We start from the raw sequence: 14241 nt of genomic DNA, 5'->3' as shown, positions 1-14241 counted from the left end.
CTGTGTGTTCTGTCCCACATTAACTGTGCCCCCTCGAGTCTCCACTGTCTGTATCATGTCCCATACATGAATATGATGAACTCAGGATCAGGGGCTTCGTCAGGACGATCTGATACCCTGTAAGCACCGCTAATAAAGAGGAAGTTACCTGCAGTATTCTGGATATGTCACAGGGTCGAGCTCCACTGTGTGCCAGCTCCACTATCTTCTGCCTGGTAGTATCAGGTAAAGGCCGCCCATTCACAAACACCCCGCCCAGCTGGTTTACTCCACTGTGACCTACACACACGCACACACACACACGCACGCCGCACACACATGCAAACACACACGCACACACACACACATGCACGCACACACACACACACACACACACACATGCACGCACACACACACACACACACACACACACACACACACACACACACACACACACACACACACACACACACACACACAAAGAGAAAGTAAAACAAAGGTTTTCAACTATGTTTGTACCGAGCTCGGTAGTGTACTCTAATAAAGATGAAAGCAGCAGAATGGAAATGGAGTGGTAATGGAAATGGAAGTCTTACTACATCAACTGCTCAAACACATACAAGAGAAGAGGAAGACGAGATAAAGAGAAGCGTACTCCTTGTCTTTACATTGAATGTTAGCTTGAACCATTTTCACATGTTTGTTCTAAAGACACGAGCATGTAATACGTAACATGTTATCGGTATTAGAACAATGTTGAACGATGCTTTGATGCAATCTGCCCACGCCCTTTGATGGACTGACCCATGGCGATGCTGATCTTATTGCTTATGTATGTATATAAACATGCATGTGTGTGTGCACATGCTTGTGTGTATGGGTCCTGTGCATCAGTGTGTCTTTGTGCTGTGTGCTGTATACAATGTGGAACACTGACTTTACCCATGGGGTTTTATAAAAGTGAATAGTCACCTTCTTTGTAAGCCCTAAAACATACATATATTTGACATACAGAATACTATGAGAAACAAAGAGGATCTGAACAGTAGGTATTACTGTTAAGTAACAAGACAGCCTACATCCTATAACAAACAAATACATCCAAAAGATTCATATATTAACACCACTGCTCTGTTTTGCTTTTGCTTTCATTCCAGAGAAGGAAAAGTGACCTGAACGACCAGCTGCATCTCAGAGGTCCTCAGGACGAACACGTGTGGATCTAAAGGGCCCAATTCGTATATGTGTATGTTGTCCCTCTCCTGTGACACGTCTCCATGCTGTAATGTTCAAAACGCTTTTCATTGTTCTCATACTGTCTGTGCTGTAGCTCCTCTTTTCACCCTCTGTCTGAAACCAGGGAGTGTGTGGAAGAGAAACTCCCTCTGGAAGGAACACTCCAGATGTGAGCCTTGCAGACCATTGACATGCACACAAACCTATATGTACGTAACACACTACAGGAAATGGAAAACCCCAAAAGCATAAAGGGCCCCTTTAGATGAACATATTGTCGTCATAAATGTAAGCACTTCATCACAAGTCCATCTTTAAAAGGGATTGAGACGCACACTGTTGACAGGCTGAAGGAGGAAGCGGCAGACTTCTGAATGTGTGCATGTGGAGCTGCAGTGCTCCGCCTGCTGCCCCGCGTGTTGCCGGTCTGACACGCGGGGAGCAGCGGCAGCAGCAATGCGTGCTGCGACACTGGGCAGGTTAAGTAGGGATTTACACTGAATCAATTGTCTATTGTCTGTTAATGGCTCTGTGAGGCAAAGCATATTGCAGATTGATAAACCTCTCAACAGGACATTAATAAATCATACAACGTGCCAACACAGGCACACGGACACATGCCGAAACACACACGCACACACGCACGCACACACACACACGCACGCACACACACACACACACACACACACACACACACACACACACACACACACACAGTGTAAGAAGTAAAGGGGTTTCACGGTAGACACTCAGACCACAGATCCAATAACTACAGATAGGTCCCTGATATGCAACATGTTCAACATATTGTTTTGTGCCAAACGATGCTGGAGCTATTGTGCATTTGCAAAGTGAAGCCTCGTGTGTGTCTCTCAGACAGCTGTTGTAGGATCTTACGTACATCTGTAACTAGGATTTAAGGCTATCATAGTGTTCCTTATGTACACATGTTACTTGAAGCAAATAAAGGAAACATCTCATCCACTCTCACAACATATAGAGCGCATCAAAGAAGCAAATAAATAAGAGCCAAACTATTTAAGAAACATCGTCAACAGCATTTTCTGACAACATTACCATTTACCATTATTTTGAGAAATGTATATAAAAGTATATAAACAGTCAGCTAACCTGAACACCATCTGTGTGTGTGAACATTTCAACAAGCAAAAGTACATATTAAACACGAGTACAATATTGAGGGATTTGTCTGAGTATTATTATTTTAAGATACTTTATACTTGTACCCCACTACATTTGTATCCAATATGGTAGTAATATGGTCCATTACTGTACATGTATCTGACACATGGAAGTATACTGTAATTGTAGGTTAAGATACCCAGCAGCAATAAACAAAGTTTAGCTTCACCTTTATCAGAAGTGATGAACACACGAATCCATCCATGATCGTCACTGACTTTCATATATTTGATTATGAACTTACGCTTAACAAGTACTTTTAGTATATTGTGATACAAAGTGTACTTTTGCTTAGTTACAATGTTCCATACAGGACTTTTACTTGTAACATAGTATTTTTTTGTATAGAACATAGTATTTCATTTAGAATGGCTGTTTTTATATAAAGTATTACTTCTGAGTACTTATTGAAATGATAAAAAGAGTCACGCCCTGTAGAAACAGCAGTTGTCTTTGAGACGGTGGATTATTTCTCTCCCTCGCGCCGCCTCCCTTCGTGTTGTGTTCAGGGTCTTTGCTCCGCCGTAGAAATGTTAATCACAGCGTCATTTCCCAGAGGAACACACGGGGCTTTCCTCCGCTGACACACAATTAATAGACAGACATATGGAGGCAATTTGGCAGTGGTCCCTCTGTGACACACACACACACACACACACACACACACACACACACACACACGCACACACACACACACGCACACACACACACGCACACACACACGCACACACGCACACACACACACGCACACGCACGCACACACACACACACACACACGCACACACACACACACACACACACACACACACACACACACACACACACACAGACGGGCCCCTGGGACCAGCTCAGCAGCTTTCACTTGAGATCAGCTCATTCACACTGAACCTGACTGCAATTAACTTCCACTTGAAACCATGTACTGTTGTTTCCAATGGGTTCCTCAAAAGAAGCGATAACATACGATGTGTGTCCTCGGTCTACGCCATATGATGTGATCTTGTTTCTGATCTCACATCGTTTGTGTATGCCTGTTGCGGTTTTCTTTGTCTATTTGGTTTGCCACCAAACACAAAAATGTCGAAGGAGCAACCTTACATGTTTATGCGGATGATACCGTGATGTACTGCGCAGGTCCCTCGACTAACGAGGCTGCTGTTAAAGTACAGGCTGTTTTTAACATTATTCAGACTCAGCTCTCTGAGCTTAAGCTTCTTTTGAATGTTGATAAAACCAAGGTAATGCTCTTTTCTAAAGCTAAAAAGACTCCAGAGCCTGTTTTAGATATTGTAACTACGCAAGGAATAACACTTGAAGTGGTTACCTGTTACAAATACCTTGGTATCTGGCTTGATGATTGTCTCACTTTTAAACTTCATGTCAATAACCTGCTTAAAAAGCAGAGGGTTAGGCTAGGTTTCTTTTTCAGGAACAAGTCCTGCTTCTCGCTTGAGGCCAGGAAAAGGCTAGTCACTGTGACCTTTGACCTGTGCTGGACTATGGGGATCTGGTCTATCTGAATGCACCTGCCCATTGCCTGGTCAAGTTAGATGCTGCGTATCACAGCGCACTGAGATTTGTGACAAACTGTAAAGCATTAACCCATCACTGTACCCTGTATGCAAGGGCTGGTTTGCTTTCACTAACTGTACGGAGGCTCAGTCACTGGTACATTTTTATATACAAAGCCATGTTAGGGAAACTTCCATCTTATATCTGCTCCCTGATCTCTCGGCGAATTGAAAGTACTTATTGCCTGAGAACGCATGCTGTGGTTTTATGAAATGTGCCAAGTGCTAGGACTGTCTTAGGGAAGACAGCTTTTAGATGTGCAGCTCCACTAACTTGGAACAGTCTGCAAAAAGAACGGAACATTACCAAGCTAGTACCACTACATGTTTTTAAAGCTCGGTTGGATGCTGCTCACTCAGATGTTGTTGGTACCTGTACATGTGGTTAGATATGTAAATTGTAATCCCTGTACATGTTGCTGTATGATGTCCTTTTGTTGTTCTGTTGTTTATGTTTGTTTGTCTTCTTGTGGAACCTACTGCTGCAGGTCTCCCTTGAAAAAGAGATCATTGATCTCAATGGGATTTTACCTGGATAAATAAAGGTTTTCAATTGAATTGAAACACATTTGCTTAGGTTTAGGAAATGGTGGTTTGGTAATATTTTAACTTCATTATTTTAGCTAAGCTTCTTAGTCATTGTTATAATAATAAACATGCAGTAAGTGTTCTGAAAAGATGTTGGACATAATAAAACCTACACTCCCATGTTAGGGTACCCTGACCCCTATGTTCCCATGTCACTATAGGGTTAACCTTATGAGGCATTGCTATGCATTTGAAAAGGAAGTCCTGACCCTGACCCTGTCCCTGACCCTGACCCTGACCTGACCCTGACCCTGACCTGACCCTGACCCTGACCTGACCCTGACCCTGACCTGACCCTGACCTGACCCTGACCTGACCCTGACCCTGACTCTGCATTAAAGTCACTTTGACTGTTTGTCACTTTGTTATCTGGGGCTACAGATTAGCTCTGTGAGGTTTGGCCCGACAGACTCAAGCTTTACTGTACCTGCATTTCAATGTTTGTGCTCGCTGGATAACTAATGTTACATAGATGCTGAGAAAAGGTTGAATGAACTCTTGATATACGAGCATCACATACACAGAGGCTTGACATGAGGAAAGGTCAGGCAGCATGAACGGACAGCCAGGTACCCCAGACCCAGAGTGTCTATGCCTGGTCTTTGACACAGAGACCCGCTCGAACGGCTGGCTGTGTTTCACACCATTCAAAGAACATACACATAGCAAACGTCTCTTCTTACTGACCACATGTAACGATCAAAGGAGGCGTGTGGCGCAGTGGATAGAGCGTTGGTGTTGGGATCAGGGGAGCACAGGTTCAAACCCCACTGCTTCAGCATGTCGTTGTGTCCCTGAGACGCTTCACCCCAAAGTGCTCCTGGGGGATTGTCCACAGTGTGGAGTATGGAAGTCGCTTTGGATAAAAGCGTCTAACAAGTGACTTGGAATGTATTCAAATTGATTCATCTTCTTTTCTTAGTCTGTCCAAGCATCTACTGAAACATAATCTACCAAAGATCACGTATTATTGTAATGTAATCCAGTTATTCAGCCCTCTTCTCAGTAGACACCTCTGTTTAGTCAATCAATAGACAAAACGCAAAAGCATGACGTGCTCTTCACAAACACAACACATTGGTTTCTAGAGCTGCGTGGTGTCTTTCTGCCAGAACAGGAATATCAGTAACGCTATGGCGGGAGAACATCACATGCACACACTGCGGGCAGTTGTGGGATTAAGAAGACAGGCCTGTGCTGGTGTCTGTGTCAGACCGGCTTTCGTGAGGTCTACGCTCTCCGCCGTTATGTCATGTGATACCTGAACAGCTTCCGGGCTGCTTGGTTGCAAACGTGTTTGGGGAAAGAACCTTCACGTGATCTCTGAGTGTTGAAATTGTTCTAAGATGGATAACCTTTGCCAAGAAAGGAATGTTCAAGGTTTGGTTTTATTTGTTTGTCTGTCAGCAGAGAGAGCGGAACCAAAATAGAAATGTGGATACATGCTGGACAGGGCATTCATTTGATGTCCGAACAATAACACAAATGGGTTCTTGACTTGAACCATTTAAAAAAAACGGTATCAACTGTATTTAAGCCTTAGATGCATAAGTGGGTCTTTGTTGACCCGTTGAGGTGGTTGTCTTGAAATATCTTTGTAATTACATTTTTGTATCACTTCATATTCCAGCTATTCCGCAAAAAACATGTTTTGGATATCTTGCCTTTCCCATTTTTTATTTACATTTTAAGAAATTGTAGTTTTTGTATTACTACCCCAAGCTTCCATAAGTGGGTCAAAAAGGACCCGCATGCATTTTCTATGGAATCCTCTGGGAAAACTGTTTTAAATATAAAATATTTCTAGTGTGAACCAAAATATAATACTAAATATTATACAAGTGATTTTTATTTTTTGACAAAAATGGCATAAATACACATATTATTCTAATACGGGTTCTTTTTGACCAGCTTATGTAGTGTAGGGTCCAGTCACTCGAGCATCTAAGGGTTAACACTGAAATACAACACATCTCCTTTAATCATGAACACGCAGAAGGGAACCGTCCAACAACACCTGAGTGAAACTAATGCAGTTGCAACATCCTTGCTCACTGAGTGCATGTGTAGTTGAGATGTAAACTCATTTGAACTACAGCATGCACACACACACACACCCACACACACACACACACACACACACACACACACACACACACACACACACACACACACACACACACACACACACACCCACACACACACACACACACACACGCACACACGCACACACACACACACACACACACACACACACACACACACACACACACACACACCAATGAGAGTGAGATGAGACGCTGGACATGGACCTCACTGGCCACTGGACACACGTTGATTCAGATCAAGTCCTGATGGGACCTGAGCTTCACTCACTGATAATCTTAGCAGATGAATATTGGTGTTCACCTTCAGACACTCCTCAATGACCTCCAGCTGCTCCATTTTCACAATTTGGAATTAGAATTGATTAAAGTGGAGGCGGTGTGATAATAGCACCCAGCCTGCCTAACAGAAACCCGCTAAATGTTATGTCAAGCAGCAGCATCCATTAATGCGAGGTGTAGAAGCAGTGCATTGTGGGATTGGAAAGATGCAGCACAAAGAAACAAGCAGGCACACAGAGAGAAGAAATGCACACACCTTCACTGCAGACAGCATGGACCTCTTGTCCCGCAGTAAGAAAGAAGAGATCAGGTGGAGGTCATTGTCACAGAGTTGCACAGCAGCTTTTTGACTTCACTATTCATCATTTACAATAATATACAACTCAGATCTTATCAAACACACATGTTAGTCACACATGACTAAAAAACAAGTTATTGATAGAAGACCTGCATTTAATATCTTACAGCGGATATTTCAAAGTCTGTTTTCGCTTGATTCCTTTTTGTCATACAATACGGATTATAACATGAATTTGATATAGGAACTTGAAGATGATAGAACATTGTATATTTTAACAGATATTTGAGCACCAAAAAAGAAACGCAGCTGCCAGAATGTAATTGTGCTATTGTAACTGTTTTTAAAATGATGTTAGATACAATGATCAACCACACGTATAACCATGGATACAGTATCACAGAGACAACACATATGTTGGAGATGTAACCCACTGTTTTGCATCATGGAGGCCACACCGGTCTCCCAGCTGGTTTGACTTCTGAAATCTGTACAGAGAAAGAAGAGATGTGATACTGTTAGCTTGTGCAGAGCCATGTGGACAAAGAACAGATCAGCAGCTCATCAGCTCTGTTGAGAAAGAGGAACACATATTTTTCTTCAATGTACTTCAGGAGATATTGCAACCTTTATCAAATGTTTAGGTGACATAGAAATTCAAACAGAATGACTGAATGTCAAGTCATATTGTGATTCATTTAACGTATTTTAATGTCGCTAAAGTTGTACACTGGAGTCCATCAGGCAGATTCAGATTCAACACAATTAAGGAACTGTTTTTTGTGGACTTTCTACAATACAAAAATAGGATCAATTCAAAAAGGAAAAAAAACCTCTCGCACTGATTATGAAATGAGCCAATGTCATCAATATGTCTGTTCTATTGAGGATGTATGGATGACCCAGTGTTGTGACATCTGTAGAAGCTTTGGCTTTTTCATGAACCTTTTCTTAATTGCATGTCAAAGACTGTTTAGAAAAGATGTTTCTGTTTTATTTTGAGCCCATGTCCCCAAGACTTTTCAAAACAAAGTGACGCCCTTGCAAATATACACAAGCTCTTCAACAATGTGTTGGAACATATCTGGTTTTTGAAAGGGTCTCCTGGAACCTTGCATACTGACGATGAACTGAAATAGTGAGCTCAGAGTGTGGGATTAGGTGCACACTATAGGAACATATAGGACTTGTATATGAAAATATGAACTATAGAAATTAGGAGTGAAATGTGACTTCATCTATCCTAGTTATCTCTGTGCCCAAAACTAAGAAAACATCCAATGCTTTTACGAATAATCAAATGATAACGATGAGAAGAGGCTGTTTTCTTACGGGGAGAAGACGTACCTCAGCAGGAGAAGTTCCTTTAGAACAGTGCCGATCGGACTGACGTTAAAAATGCTCCTTTTCCATCTCTCTCAAAATTATTAATGAAACCTTAGAGCTCATAATGTGCTTACAAAAATACTCTCATCGCTGTAAATGCCAGGGAAGAATTACAGGCAGTAAAACAGGGCCTACATTATAATCATTAATACAAACCTTATAACTCTGGGTTTCGTATTTAGACCAAATCAACAGAAACCTGTTGTGTTTCTCGTAGTGTACTGTATGTTTGTTGATGGTTCAAACCTTTACTTTGTAAGAATTAACATTTTCAATACCAAACAAAAGTTAGAATGGCCTGATATAAACTGAAGAAGAAAAAAAAGAACTGAAAAAAATACATTTCGTATTTATTTTGTTAAAATGATTGAGTATATTAAAGAAAAGCAAATAACAAAACAAATCACAAAAAGAGAAGAAGAAACAAAACATCATGTACGTGTTATTTGTTAAATGTATCTTACAAGTTATTAGAAACTCCATTATCCCCAAAAAAGTGCCTCTCAGTGTGAGGATAATGGCCTACCAGAATGACCAGTTAAACGTGTGTTATCATCAATGCATGAAGAAAGTACAAGCAGTGACATTCATTATTCTTCATCTCAATACTCAAACCAAAGCCTTTTTTATCCTGCCTTCAAAAAAACGGACCAATAAAGGCTTCAAAGCTTCTGAAGCTCTTGTCATTAACAACCTGCATAATGAACACACACACGTACGCACGCACAAACGCGCGCACGCACGCACGCACGCACGCACGCACGCACGCACGCACACACACACACACACACACACACACACACACACACACACACACACACACACACACACACACACACACACACACACACACACACACACACACACACCTTGTCCCTGCTCTCTCTCGGCTCTCTCTCTGCCTGTGAAAGGAGACAAAGGGCCGGGGACGGAGCCGCGGCTCTGCTCGGTAAATACCCGGCATGCTTTGTGTGTCTGCGGGATTTTGGTGTCGTTGCCTCGTTAGTTGCGGCTCGTTAAAAAAGCTGCCACACAAAACCGCGGCGGGGAGCCCAATTTGACCAGTACAAGTGACATAAAGGAGTTCTGTTGAACACACTGATGACAAAATAAAAGTTTCATTGAGCCGCTGTATCAGAGCCTGCTGCACCGCAGAGACCGAGCCCACTGCACTTTATAGGCTAACATCAAGAGAATAGTTATACTAATAATGTTTTATTTAATTTAACATTTGTATCAATAAGAAGACATGCATAGTTTTGAGTTAGGGCTGCATTTGCTGTTATAAATGTTAGTTTGCTGTTCTCAGTCGTTAATACTATCTCTTTTGCTTCGTAGTTTAAAAAAAGTATAAATATTATAAAGTAAAGTACACATTATACATAGTAACAACTTTCTACTGGTATTCCGAAAACACGGCAATATTAACAGCAAACTAATTAAAACTTCATAACACACATTTTGTTCTTTTTATCCAACATTATGAGCCGTTCAAAAGAAGTCGCGTGCTCTCCTCCTTAACGCTAACCGGCATTTCAAGGTAGGACTAGGTCTATGACGTTTTAAAAATGCATTTAAATACAGTTCTATTGAATCCCATTTCTAAGTTATCAATGTCCTTTATTCTTGTTTTATTGGTCTTTTTGAAAATCACCATCAATAGTTTTGCTAGATTCAAAACTCATTGTAACCTTTTTCGTATCTGCGTGAAAGTATTTTTCTTCTAGATTTTTCTTAGTCATACATTTTGTTTTCTATTCTAAATGTATGTTTCTGACTATTCTAGTTATTTTATATTTCCTCTTGATGCACTTAACACCAATACAAACCCCTTAAGTGAAAAGCTATTCTGATTCTAACTGTAATATAATACACGTGTTCATGATAATATATGAGTCTGTCTGCTGAGTTCGCGCTGCCAGGAGCTCACCAAAACACATTTCATGAACACTTGTGTTCAATTAAAAGGGAGGCAAAAACAGCGCTTAAGCTAATGGTTTCACACGCACGCGCTGAATCCAACCTAAATGGGTCAATCTGTAAATGCTGCTTATTCTCTTAAATCTGTTTTTTTACAGCCTGCAAGATTAAGGCATCAGGTTACATTCTTGAAAGCGATCACAAGATATAAACCAAGAGGTTGAACACTTTTCCAGGATGAAAGAAAGCCTTCTAGATGATAAGGATATGTTTAAGCTTTTGGTGACATAATAATACAATGTAGCACCCAATACATGACAAATACTGAATTGCATTTTAGTGCGCGTGGAAAAATAAATGTTGCCGAGAAGTACATTTTTTGATTTTGTTGAGCCAATCTGACAAGATAAAAATCGAAAAATTAAAGAAAAATAAATAGATAGGCAACGCTTCTGCTTTCTGTATCATAACGTGCAGAAATGAGTGTTGGCAATGTTGGATGTTCCAAAATAAATGGTGGCTCAGGTGCGCGCGTCAGAACATCTCTGACACACACAAATGTTCCAGATTCACATGCGGGGTGAATTCACTTCCGACCTGATTAATCATGCAGTTAATTTGATTCAATTTAATTAAGACGTTAATTAAAAGCGGATTTAATTAGATCATCAATTAAGACGCACTTTATCGTCTTGTAGTTAGGGATTTTAAAAAGCCCCCACTCCAAACGGCACGTATTGTTTTACACTCAGAGCATACGCTTTTTCATATTCATAACCAGATATTTCATGATGAAGGGCCTTTGAATTGAAATTCAAAAGATTAGCCGAAAAGTAAATGTTATTTGTATCTTGTGATGGCTGAGAGTGAGACGTTAACATCGCGTGGGCCTTTCCAGCACTAATGTATATTCTGGGCCTCCATGATGAACAAATAAAAAGTGCAAGGCCTTCGCTTTCCAATTTTATAGTTTAAATACAACTGATTGGCTCAATGACTTTACCTTGAGTCTGATGTTAATAGACGATATAAATATTATACAAAATGTATTTAGCAGAAATATTAAAGATATGAAAGTGTTCACAAGCTACAAAGTATTACTTTACATTAAATAATGTGGTTGGCTTTAATATAAACAATGAAGCCTTTTCCTCACAAACAAAATTAATGTATATAACCTATTTCAATGTTTTATTAAAACCTCCTAACCATATCGTTAGTTTAACGATTTAGTTTAAACATAGTTAAAGAAACTGCGTGAACATTATTTAGGTTTCAGACTGCAAATATCGAACATGTGTCGCCGCAATATATTAAAGTGAGTTCATGTAACTGAGCTCAGAGGCGTGACATAACGTCAGATTAAATGACGAAACTGCTCAGTGAGACAAGTATAAAATAAAGGTAAAACACAACTACATATCGTGGATGGAATGAAATGAATCAATTTAAATCTCTAAATGCTCAAAATCTTTTCCGATCTCAGAGAATCATGAAGCGGGAAAACACTCGTTGTCTTTGAGAATTTAGGAGAACATGACGTTGCTTTTCTCCATAAAGGAGACTCTAAAGAGCTGAAATGCCTACATTGCAAAGCACGCTTCCTCCGCTCTGTAACGTGGAGTTGGGGGAATCTCAGGTCATATTTTCTGCTCTTACTTTGGCGTCATAATCCAGGAGAGAACATACTCAGAGTTTATGATGAATCACTCCCTGTTGCCTGAGCGGCGGCATCACCACGCTGCTAGAGTTGTTGTGTGTTTTTTAGTTTTGTTTGTCTACCTACAATTATTTCTGTTCAACGCTGAACGAGCAGAAATAAACAGTTTCTGATGTCTATTCAGAACAGTTTCTGTCGTATTGTAACAACAAAATAATGTTTACTCTGGCTGTCAATATGTCACACAAACCGATTCGACAGAGCACGCGGGGCAGTTTATTCAGATATCATGGATGCATAACGTTTTTTCAACCGCGTGATTTAATATTCTGGCACATGCCCACACATTGGTTGATTTGACAGGCAATTCACAACTGTGAGTGAATAAGCAAAGCTGTTAGACTTTGTTAGTCATTTATATATTTCCGATTACAAATAAATGCAACATTTGCATCTTTTGTAGGCTACGTATTGTAACGGGTGTTTCACGGAACATTTCTGCTGCCGTGGAGCGATCAGAAAACTTTGTTCCTCCTCATTACTTCCTCTATCTCTTTCACTCAGGTTTGAGTCACATTTGCTGATTTGTTCCTGTTCTTCGCTTCTAAAAGATGTTCAGTTGTTCAGTTCTTGATTTTTTTTATCTCTAAACTGTATTTTCTCCTATCTTTCTTGATTCGTTCTTACTCCAAACATTGTTGTCTTTGCTTCAATTCATCTTGTCCTTATCTGCTAAATAAACTTTTAAACTCCGGACTGATGGAGAGAGAGGGTGAGATGAGAGGGAGGGAGGGAGTGAGGGAAAGAGGGAGGGAGAGAAAGAAAAAGAAAGAAAGAGCGAGCTTACCTTTCTGTGGCATGCTGCAGAGAAGTGGAGTTTTTGCTTCGTTTAGTTTTCCAACAGCTCCTTTCTTCTATTCTTTCCTCCAATTAGTTTCTCCTTGACTGAGGAGACAAGTGCAGAGAGACAGAGCTGCTCCTCTGAGGAGGGAGGGGGAGAGTGGGAGGGCCGAGAGACAGAGGATGGGAGGAGAGAGAGAGGGAGGGTGCTGAAAGCTTGGAGTTTGACAGAGAGAGGGAGTGTGTGTGTGTGTGTGTGTGTGTGTGTGTGTGTGTGTGTGTGTGTGTGTGTGTGCGTGCGTGTGTGTGTGTGTGTGTGCGTGTGTGTGTGTGTGTGTGTGTGTGTGTGTGTGTGTGTGTGTGTGTGTGTGTGTGTGTGTGTGTGTGTGTGTGTGTGTGTGTGTGCTGTGATCACTCTCCCACACTTTATCCCTCGCTCAGCTTCCGTGCAGTTCACTGTGCTCATACAACGGTTCAAATGAGATCCAACAAAAAGGAATATTCCCTATTTTTCGTACTTTTTCTTTACAAATGTCAACATTAAACAAATCTATTCTAAGGCTTTACTGTCTTTATTTATTTGTCTTTATTTGTGTTATTTGTTGAACATCTGAATACAGTCCAAACAGTCAATATTAAATACATGATTATTCTCAGCAGTGAAAGGTTATCAGTTATTCTCACTTGCCATTTCTTTTAATCAAGCCAAAACATTTTAGACCCTGATGACCCATACAAAAACTGTTGACCTGTCACACACACACACACACACACACACACACACACACACACACACACACACACACACACACACACACACACACACACACACACACACACACACACACACACACACACACACACACACACACACACACACACACACACACACACACACACACACACACACACACACACACACACACACACACACACGCGCACACACACAGGCCTTCAAACTGAATACCTAGGTACAGTACATTACTGTACATCATTTCATCTACAGTCCCTATTGTGTGTGTGTGTGTGTGTGTGTGTGTGTGTGTGTGTGTGTGTGTGTGTGTGTGTGTGTGTGTGTGTGTCTGTTGATCACCTAAGACAGAAGAGGAGTTATGGCAGAATGTAAATATTTGTACATCACAATTCATGTTAACTTAATACACATGTTTGGGG

At 40.9% G+C, this 14241-nt stretch overlaps 1 pseudogene; it reads right to left on the bottom strand.

The window, feature by feature from the left end:
- The window catches only part of LOC117447889 (paired box protein Pax-6-like), a 33614-nt pseudogene extending 20461 nt beyond the window's left edge, over positions 1–13153 (bottom strand).
- Positions 13154–14241: the final 1088 nt, after the last annotated feature.

Source organism: Pseudochaenichthys georgianus, chromosome 6 (genome assembly GCF_902827115.2).
Source record: "Pseudochaenichthys georgianus chromosome 6, fPseGeo1.2, whole genome shotgun sequence".
NCBI lineage: Eukaryota > Metazoa > Chordata > Actinopteri > Perciformes > Channichthyidae > Pseudochaenichthys > Pseudochaenichthys georgianus.
The sequence above is the reverse complement of the archived record's forward strand: the minus strand, read 5'-3'. Positions and strand labels throughout refer to the sequence as shown.